The sequence below is a fragment of the Phoenix dactylifera genome, chromosome 5, assembly GCF_051530095.1.
Source record: "Phoenix dactylifera cultivar Ajwa chromosome 5, Ajwa_hap1_PhDact_Kaust_v1.1, whole genome shotgun sequence".
In the NCBI taxonomy this organism is placed as follows: domain Eukaryota; kingdom Viridiplantae; phylum Streptophyta; class Magnoliopsida; order Arecales; family Arecaceae; genus Phoenix; species Phoenix dactylifera.
In genome coordinates, this window is record NC_143194.1 from 15,149,839 (window position 1) to 15,160,326 (window position 10,488).

The 10,488-nt window shown below is 38.4% G+C and overlaps 1 non-coding gene across 1 annotated transcript; it reads left to right on the forward strand.

Annotated features, from left to right (window-relative positions):
* The first annotated feature begins 10,176 nt into the window (after window positions 1-10,176).
* Window positions 10,177-10,285, forward strand: LOC148703411 (small nucleolar RNA R71). Its single transcript, XR_015987775.1, has one exon. It is a non-coding gene; the product is annotated as a small nucleolar RNA R71 (small nucleolar RNA).
* The last annotated feature ends 203 nt before the right edge of the window (window positions 10,286-10,488 follow it).

Consider the following 10,488-nt stretch of genomic DNA (forward strand, 5'->3'; position numbering starts at 1 on the left):
CGCCGACGGATGGAATGCCCTCATTTATAATGTAGAAAATCGGTGAGTTAGACGCGACAACTCATTGTACGAAAAAATACAGTCAGTTGATACTTTATAGTAGTAACGGGTCCCACTCATGGTAGAAGACTAGTGGGAGATGATTCGTTTGTTAGATCTATTTGTGAAAGTTAGAGTCGCACTCTATGTAGTATAGTGTATTTTTAAATGTTCCCACTTGGTCCTCGTGTGGGGTCTTGATTTGGCAACCGGCCGGCGGGCGGACACGGTTTGCGGTTTTGTGTGAACAAGTATTTGGCACGTGTAGTATAGGTATCATGAAGATAGATGTCAAACGACTAAATAAAAATAATTAAATTGATGCTCTCACGGATATGGATCTTTTTTTTTTAATTTAGAGACCAGCTCCTAGAACAGAGAAAGGACTGGCTGAAAATTTCAATAAATTTCTTGATAGCCAACTCTTCTAATATCCTTACTTTAACTCCTCCTAGCCTACAATTAGTTGATAAAAAATAAATAATTATTAAGTTCCTTAATAGTTGGCTTTATCTAAAAATCTTTACTTATCTTTCTGATTTTATTGGGTGTGTTCGTACCCGTGTAGTTTGACTCGCCCGCCTTAGTAAAAAAAAAAAAAAATCTTTACTTGTCTCTTCCTAGCCTAAGATTAGTTGATAAAAAGAAAAATGAAACTAAAACCCTCCTTATATATTATGTCTAGTCTCAAATCTTTCTCATCTATTAGTTTCTATCTTTGATTCGAAAAAAAAATAGTGAAATTTCTTAACAGTTGGTCTTTCTAAAATCCAAAGCAAATATGCTGTTAAGAAACTTTATAGCATGTCTGTAAGAATCTTAACAATCTGATATCACTTTGAACTTAAACATCTAGACTCATTTCAAATTCAAATTATATTAACATACAAATGTCATGCTAATATTAATACATTTGTACATTCATTTATAATTCTATATTTATCTATATAATGAGTAAAAGAATTTTTATTGTAATTGCCAATAATATTGCGAATAGGAAATCATATTACTTTTATTGTATGAAGCTATGTTGGAGAAAGGTCAAAAGTAAATGGATAAAGATTTGCAATCTCAACTACATCACTCACATGCATTGGTTCTTCAATATTTGGATATACTGTTTCCATTTATATCCAATATTATGACAAAGCTTACTATATGACGAATAGCAACTCCTAAGAATATATACCAATAAGAAGTATATGATTTGTTGATATATGTAAGCTCTCTAAATCTTTTGAAATGTGAGTGTTACTATGGATAATATGTTATCTAGCCATAACATAATTAATTTTGAAGTCAATAGAAAGCAATACATTCAGCGGTTCACTCTTCCTAAAATCCTTACTGAAACTGTTTATAGCCTATGATTAGTTGATAAAAAGAAAAAAAGCATAGTCATATCAAGTTCCTTAATAAAATGGCTCTTTCTGAAATTCTTAACAAATCTTGAAATCTTTAGTAGATATGCTACTAAGAAACTTCATAGCATGTCTATTAAGGATCTTAACAATCAATTAGACTTTTCATATTTCATTTTGACATCAATTATTGAATATGCTTACAATATATAACATTGGTTTATCCCATAAATTACTTATTCTTTTATTGTATAAATTGATATTTATAATTTCATTATCTGCATGTGCATCGCATTAGTATCACACTTTTTAAACTTAAATAAAAGATTTCTTCTTAATAGTTAACCTTCCAGTAGATAAATATGAGAGTAATTATGAACAACCATGTTTTTGTTGTCACTTTTGAGAGTCTAATCTTTTAAGATGGGATTTTTAACAAGCATATATACTTTCTTTTACCTCACATATTCACTTTTCCTTTTACAAAAAAGCCTTAACCTGTTATTTTTTATTTTACATATAATTACATGAGATTGTTAACCGCCTATTTTTATCTCAAACAATGATGAACATCTACAATTCTACACAGTTGGACCTTTAAAAAATATTCTATCTTAAACTAAAAAGGGTCTAGACTCTTGGCCTTTTCTAATCTTTTTATCATTTTTGGACTTCAAATGAAAAGAGGAAAAGTAAAACCTTCTTCTAAAAAAGAAAATTCATTTGATGGTAATGAACTCAAAAAAGAGCTCAATTATATAGACCAATTCTAAAACCAAGTAGCAAAGTAAAAGCTCACAAATAGTGGTGCTTTTGAAAAACTGCTCTCCCAAGTGCAGGAGAATCGCACAAGCAGTATAACTCGGGAGTCCGAGGTCGATTCCTCAGGGAACGAAATATGGATTATTAGCGTAATTTCAGATTTAATTAATACAATAAACTTGTGGATTAAGATGATGTTTTGCAAATAGAAAATAAATCAATAAGTAGAGAATCGAAGTTAGGATAGATTAAGATGGTGCAGGGATCCAAAATCTCCTTTGATAATATCAAATTCATGCGATAAATTCTATGATTCTTTTGTTTTTTTTTTAAGAATTATAAGCAGAAAATTTAATTATGGAGTATGTTCTTGATAACATGAATTCTTTTGTTAAGCATTCAACGTGCCTTATAACGTCAACGATGAATCAAATAATCGAGGAAGACATGTATCAATAAGCATAAATCATAAAAGAATTTTCAACATATAAGAATCATGGCATAATCAAAAGATAAATCGTATAAAGCAAAGGATTAGAATTTACATCATGAATTTGGTATACCAAATGATCTCCCTTCACCCATCACCTAGGATATCAGCCCTCCATCTTCCTCTCTCTTTCTCACTCTTTTTTTTTTTTTAATAACAGAAACAGGGCATCCCCTGTTTCTTTCTATTTTTTTTCTCTTTTTCTTACTACTGCAGCATCCCGGCTCCTCTCTGTTTTTTTTTTTCCGAATGAGAGCTACCCCTCTTGTTCTTCCTCCACCCCTTCTTATAGATTGCCGGAGCATGGAGTGGAGGGGAAGCGGGTGCAGGATCTCGGGAGGTAGATCCGTGAACGTTGGAGGTCGCCACGGGATTGACGGGAGGAAGCTGTGGAGGTGATTGCGGGCGGAGGCGGACGGCCGGGCGGTGATCGCGGGCTCGCGGGAGCTGTGGAGGTGCGGGAGATGATCGTGAACCGCTGTGGAGGAGGCGGATGCTCGGGAGGACTGATGCGGAGCTGGAAGGAGGCGCACGCGGAAGGAGGAAGCTGGGAGGCGCGTGATCTCTTCCGGACGGCCGCTGGGATTGTGCACGGGAGCTGGTCACGGGCTGCTGGGAGGCGCTGATGGAGTTGAAATCCGGATGACTGGGCGGAGGCGGACGGCTGGGCGGTGATCGTGGACTCGCTGGACGGTAAGCTGAAATGGGTTGCTGGGACGCGTGGATGAAGTCGGGATGCGCTTCAACCGTGGAAATGGAAAACGTCCGGATGCTGGGGAGTGATCGCGGGAGGAGGTCACGGAAGAGGTGGAGGGCTGCTGGGAAGCTTCACGGGCGCTGGGATACGGGGTCGCAAGCGGAAGGAGGAAGCTGGGAAGCGCCTTAAACGGGCGGAAGATGAGGGCCTTGATCGCGGGATCTGGATGAGGGTTGCGGGAGATCAAATCACAGATCCATTGCGGGCTTTTGGATCCTCCCGGATGATGAAATTAGACCCTTAGTGGATCCATCTTGTGCTGCCTCCGGATGGCTGCCATGTGTCCCTCGGGTGCAAGTGTGCTTGACCAGGTTCAATTCTATTCCAGTGTAATCAGGCTTGAAGTCAACCAAATGCACATTTAAACTCTGATTTACGATAATCTGTGCCAAATAAAATATAAAATTAATGCAGCCCTTTTATCATTATTTGTTAGCAATAAAATTAATTTAAGCAACGTGTATAACGCACTTTTGTGCTCTCATCATACCCCCCAACTAGCTTATTGCTAGTCTCTAGTAATTAACGAGCAAACAATAATGAGAACACAAAAGATGTGGTCTAACCTATGACTTTTTATTGAAGCTAAAGACACAAAACTAAGATACGTACCCACTTTCGTAGGGCATCACGATTGCACTTAGCATGTGCAACAAGCCATTAAACCCCTAGGTTACCCTAGTGGACGAGTGTTGTCTCGTGAGGGTTTTCAGGGATGTTACCCACAAACATCATGAATGATATGACATGCAGTCCTAAATTCTAAGCTAATACCCATGTAATTAATATATATTTTCAAGCATGGCAACTATCAAAGCAAGGGGAAATATAAAAGTGTAGTGTGCATAAAATAATATGACTTTCTCAGAGTACTAATACCTCCACCACAACATGGTACCGCTTGAATTTTAGGTGTACTACTCAAGTTCACAAGTGTTTACTACAGTTTATTAGGGCCTGATCCATCAAATTTTCGGAATATCTCATGTTGTCTAAAATTGTCAAGAATGGTTCGCATAAAAAGAAGGAGCTATCAATCCCAACTAAATATCCAAAGTACACAGAGTTCCAAGTTAATGGAGTCAAACCAGCCATTACCACATGTCACTGGGTTCAGTCCAACCAACCTTATTCATGCTTATTTTTATTTTTAAACAAATATGACGATTACAATAGTCCAACCCCCTTAGGCTCTAGTAAGATCCATGTAACGAGTTTTCGGCCAATGACTCCTGATCCAGTTGGCTCAAGGCATTAGGTGAAACACCCCTCGGGCTTAATTACTCGAACCAGACTACGCCACGAGGTCAGGCTTCTCATCTTTTTTTTTTTTTTTTTTGCGATAAAAAGAGGAGGTAAACTGAACCATATAACGTGACTGCATCGTGACTATAGGTCAACCAAGGTCGGAACATAAGGCACTTAGGTGATCTAGCCAGGGTATTCAACCTCTATCTTTATGTGAAAACCAAATCATGAACCTTATAGTACGGACAAGGATACTCGTACTTCTTTTACAGATACGGCTTAATAAAAATGCATTAAACAAATATGAACTCCTGAGGCCTTCCTATAATCATTAAGTACATGTGCGGGGATCTAATAATAGGTCTCTGATCAATCATAATATGCATGTGTTCCTTGCCGTAATAGTTGCACAAACTCAATATGAAAATACATGTGCATTTGCTTAGAAAAGAAAGTAAAAGAATAAATTAAATGCAAAAGCATTTTTTTTTTTTTTTGCAAAATATTTTCCTCCCCCCAACTTAGACATTGCATTGTCCTCAATGTAATAGATTAAGAAAACTATATATGAGAGACAGTAGAGAAAATAATATTGGAGAGAAGAGGAATACCTTGAGCTGTTGATATCTAGAAAATAAGACCTACAAAATAAGAAGAAAAATAGAAATAAAAGAAAATTTAATTCTAAATAATATATACATACCTTTGCCATCATGCTTTAGTCATAAGAAGGCTCCCCTAAGAAAAAGGAGTCCTCTTCATCTGAAAAATTCTCAAGAAAAGGTTTTAACCTGTGTCCATTTACCTTAAAAATTCTACCATCCCGTGGATTCTCAATCTCTATCGCCCCATGTGGAAAAACAGTTTTTACAATGAAAGGATCTGTCCACCTTGATCGTAACTTACCAGGAAACAGATGTAAGCGGGAGTCGTATAAAAGTACTTTTTGCAAAGGTTCAAAAGTTTTTTTCAAAATTGATTTATCATGTAAGATCTTCATTCGTTCTTTACAAATCTTAGCATTATCATAAGCATCTCTGCGAATCTCGTTAAGCTCGTTTAATTGCAATTTTCTAGCTAGACCGGCATCTTGTAAATCAAAATTCAATTTTCTAATTGCCCAATACGATTTATGTTCTATTTCTACGGGCAAATGACACGCTTTTCCGTAGACTAGCCGGTAGGAAGACATGCCAAGAATGGTTTTGTATGCAGTACGGTAAGCCCATAATGCATCTGATAGTTTCAAGGACCAATCCTTTCGTGATGGGTTCACCGTTTTCTCTAAAATACGCTTGATCTCTCGATTGGCTAACTCTACCTGGCCACTGGTTTGTGGATGATATGGGGTAGCAATTCTATGGGTGACACCATATTTTTTCAATAAGATTTCGAAAGGCTTATTACAAAAGTGTTTTCCACCGTCACTAATTATGATTTTAGGCATCCCAAATCGTGAAAAAATATTTTCTTTTAAAAACTTCAGAACGGGTTTGTGATCATTGGTCTTACAAGCAACAGCTTCTACCCATTTGGACACATATTCGACACCGACTAAAATGTACTCATATCCAAAAGATGGTGGGAATGGGCCCATAAAATCGATGCCCCAACAATCGAAAATTTCGATAATAGTAATGGGTTGAAGAGGCATCATTTGCCTACGAGTTAGACTTCCAATACGTTGACATGGATCACATGTCCTGCAGAACTCGTGGGCATCTTCGAACATAGTGGGCCAATAGAAACCACATTGCAAAACTTTTGCAACAGTTTTCTTAGAGGCAAAGTGTCCACCACAAGCATCAGTGTGGCAGAAAGAAAGTACGCTTTGTATATCATGATCCGGTATGCATCGTCTAAAGATTTGATCATTGCAATATTTAAACAAATAGGGTTCGTCATAGTAATAATTCTTTACTTCGGGCAAGAAAATTTTTCTATCTGTCGACCCCCAATGCTCCGGCATCCGGCTTGTAACAAGAAAATTTACAATATCTGCATACCATGGTATACTAGAAAGTGCAAACAACTGCTCTTCAGGGAATGAGTCCTTGATGGAAAACTGTGGCACTGAATCATGAAAAACTAATCGTGATAAATAGTCAGCAACCACATTCTCTACTCCTTTTTTATCTTTGATAGTGATGTCAAATTCTTGGAGTAGAAGTATCCATCGTATTAAGCGTGGTTTGGCCTCTTTCTTATCCAACAAATATTTTAGTGCCGCATGGTCCGTGAAGATAACAATAGGAGCACCAAGGATATAAGAGCGAAATTTATCTAAGGCAAATACTACTGCAAGCAATTCCTTCTCGGTGGTGGTGTAATTCATTTGAGCATCGTTTAAGGTTTTGCTTGCATAGTAAATGACATATGGCTTATTATCCTTGCGTTGTCCTAGGACAGCTCCTATTGCATAGTCGCTAGCGTCGCACATAATCTCAAAAGGTAATGACCAATCGGGTGGTCGCACGATGGGTGCAGTGCTAAGCATAGACTTCAACTTTTCGAATGCCTCCTGACAGGTTTCAGTCCAATTGAACGGTGTATCAAGGGATAGGAGATTACATAATGGTCGAGCTATGACACTAAAGTCCTTGATGAACCTCCTATAAAATCCGGCGTGACCCAAGAATGATCTAACATCTCTAACCGTCTTGGGTGCAGGTAGCTTAGCAATTAAATCAGTCTTAGCTCTATCTACTTCCATGCCCTTCGATGAAACAATATGTCCTAAGACAATTCCCTTTGGCACCATGAAGTGGCATTTCTCCCAATTCAGTATCAAATTCTTTTCCATACATCGAGCTAAGACAGCTTGTAAATGTGACAGGCAATCATCAAATGTGTCGCCAAAAATGGAGAAGTCGTCCATGAACACTTCCAAAAATTTCTCGTTCATGTCTTCAAAGATGCTGAGCATGCATCTTTGGAATGTTGCAGGTGCATTACACAACCCGAATGGCATTCGTCGGAAAGCAAATGTGCCAAAAGGACAAGTGAAGGTAGTCTTCTCTTGATCTTCTGGTGAAATTTCAATTTGATAATATCCCGAATAGCCATCGAGAAAACAATAGAAATCATGCCCTGCAACTCTCTCCAACACTTGGTCTAGGAAGGGTAGAGGAAAGTGATCCTTTCGTGTGACCAAATTCAGCTTTCGGTAGTCAACACACATGCGCCAACTCGTCGGGATACGAGTTGGAACTAGTTCACCTTGTTCATTTTCTACTACCGTCAAACCCGATTTCTTAGGAACGACTTGAGTAGGGCTTACCCACTTGCTGTCAGAAATTGGGTAAATAATACCCACGTCAAGCAACTTGAGGACTTCTGCCTTAACCACATCTCTCATTGTAGGATTTAACCTTCGTTGCATTTGCCTTGTGGTTTTGGCATTGTCCTCCAAATATATCCGGTGCGTGCAAATTAAGGGGCTAATTTCCTTCAAATCGGCAATAGACCATCCTAAGGCTCCTTTATGATTCTTTAAAACATCAATTAATTTTCTTTCTTGGGTATGATCAAGTCTAGACGAGATGATTACAGGAAAAGTATCTTCGGGTCCAAGAAAAGCATACTTAAGTTCCTTTGGTAAGGGTTTCAATTTGAGCTTGGGTGCTTGCTCATGGGATGGTTCTATTTTCACCTCTCGAGGCGACAATCTCTCAAATTCTCCTTCTTTTGGTCTCCACCCATTGACCATCTTGATATCTAGATTATCCACAATAGGTGTGACTGACAAATTATCACCATTGGTTCCATTAGGACACCAATCAATTAAGCTATCATTGAATGGGTCGTTAATTGCTTTAGCTAACAAATAATCTTCTGCGATGGTTTCAACCCAATCAACCTCCTTACTCTCTTCGGGATCATTGGGTTGTTTGCACACATTAAAAATGTTCAATTCTAAGGTCATGTTACCAAAAGAAAGCTTCATGACGCCATTCCTACAATTAATCAATGCATTAGAAGTTGCAAGGAATGGACGTCCTAAAATGACCGGAATCTGAGACTGTGAGTTCGAAGCCGAATGTGTGTCCAATACAATAAAATCGACAGGAAAGTAGAACTTGTCTACCTGGACTAATACATCCTCGATAATCCCCCTTGGAATTTTAACTGACCTGTCAGCTAATTGCAAAATGACGGAGGTTGGCTTCAACTCACCTAAACCAAGTTGCTCATATACAGAATATGGCAACAACTTCACACTCGCCCCTAAATCTAACAATGCTCGCTCTATCCTAAAGTTGCCTATGATGCATGAGATGGTTGGGCAACCTGGATCTTTATATTTAGGGAGAATGTTGTGCTGCAATATAGCACTCACATTTTCAGTTAAAAATGCCTTCTTCTTAACATTTAATCGGCGTTTGACAGTACACAAGTCCTTCAAAAATTTGGCATATGAGGGTACTTGTTTGATTGCATCAAGAAGAGGTATATTGATTTTTACTTGTTTAAAAAGCTCAAGAATTTCAGAGTTAGATTCGAGCTTTTGCAACGGCTTTAACCGTTGTGGAAAAGGTGGAGGAAAAGGACATTCAACTTTCTTAGTAGAAGTTGGGACCTCAACTTCTTCTTTGTCCCTTTCATCGACTTTGGGAGCATCAGAATTAGAAGTGACTTGCAGTCTCAATTGGACGGTTTGATCAATGACTTTCCCATTACGCAAAGTCATGATGCTCTTTGCATGCTCTGTATGCGAACTAGAAGGAGCCGTATTATTACTACCGTGCATTTGTGGGTTAGGTTGGGGTTGAGCTGGAAGCTTACCCTTCTCTTGGGTACTTAGGACGGTAGTCAACATTGACAATTGGTTCCTTATGTCTTCAAAATTTCGAGTATTTTGAGCATTGATATTAGCTTGACCTTGTAGAAAAGTTTGTATGGATTGCAAGGTATCCTCGATATTTGGCTTTTGAGAAGGTGATGGTGCATAAGTAGGATGTGCAGGTGGAGGAGCTGAATGGTGTGACTGTTGAGGATAATCATTTCTCCACCTAAAGTTTGGATGATTCTTCCAACCAGGGTTATAGGTATTCGAGTATGGATCGTTATAAGGCTTTTGGTAGGAGTTCATAGCATTTGCTTGATCGTGCAAGACTTCTTTGAATGCCGGTATGGTGGGACAATCTGTAGTAGTATGACCCGACATATCGCAGATACCACAACACTCGTTTCTAAGCTCTATAGTCTTGACAGGCTCAACCTTCCTAAGCTCAATTTCTTCTACCTTCCTAGTGAGGGCTGCCATTTTAGCATGAAGATCATCCTCAGTTCTGAGGTTGTAAAGACCTCCCTGTACAGAGCTAGTAGGCTTAGGCAAAGACTTGTTGTTTCTATCCCCGTTATCCCAAAGTTGGGCAGTCTCAGCAAGGGAATCCAAATACTCCCATGCCTCATCAGGTTGTTTTTCTAAGAATCTACCATTGCACATGGTCTCTACAAACTGTTTCAACTGTGGAGATAAACCTTCATAAAAGAAGCTAATGGTTCTCCAAGTTTCGAACCCGTGATGAGGGCATGAGAGAAGAAGGTCTTTAAATCTTTTCCAACATTCATAAAATGTTTCATTATCTTTTTGTTGGAAATTGCTGATATGTCTTTTCAAAAAGTTGGTCCTTTGTGTGGGGAAGAACTTCTTTAAAAATTCTCTCTGCATATCTTGCCAATTTCTTATTGATCTAGGTCGCAAAGAGTTTAGCCATGTTTTGGCCTTATCCTTTAGAGAGAAAGGAAACAATGTCAACTTGAGGACATCCTCGGTGACATTTGGCACTCTAAATGTAATGCTCAATTCTTCAAAATCCTTTAAATGA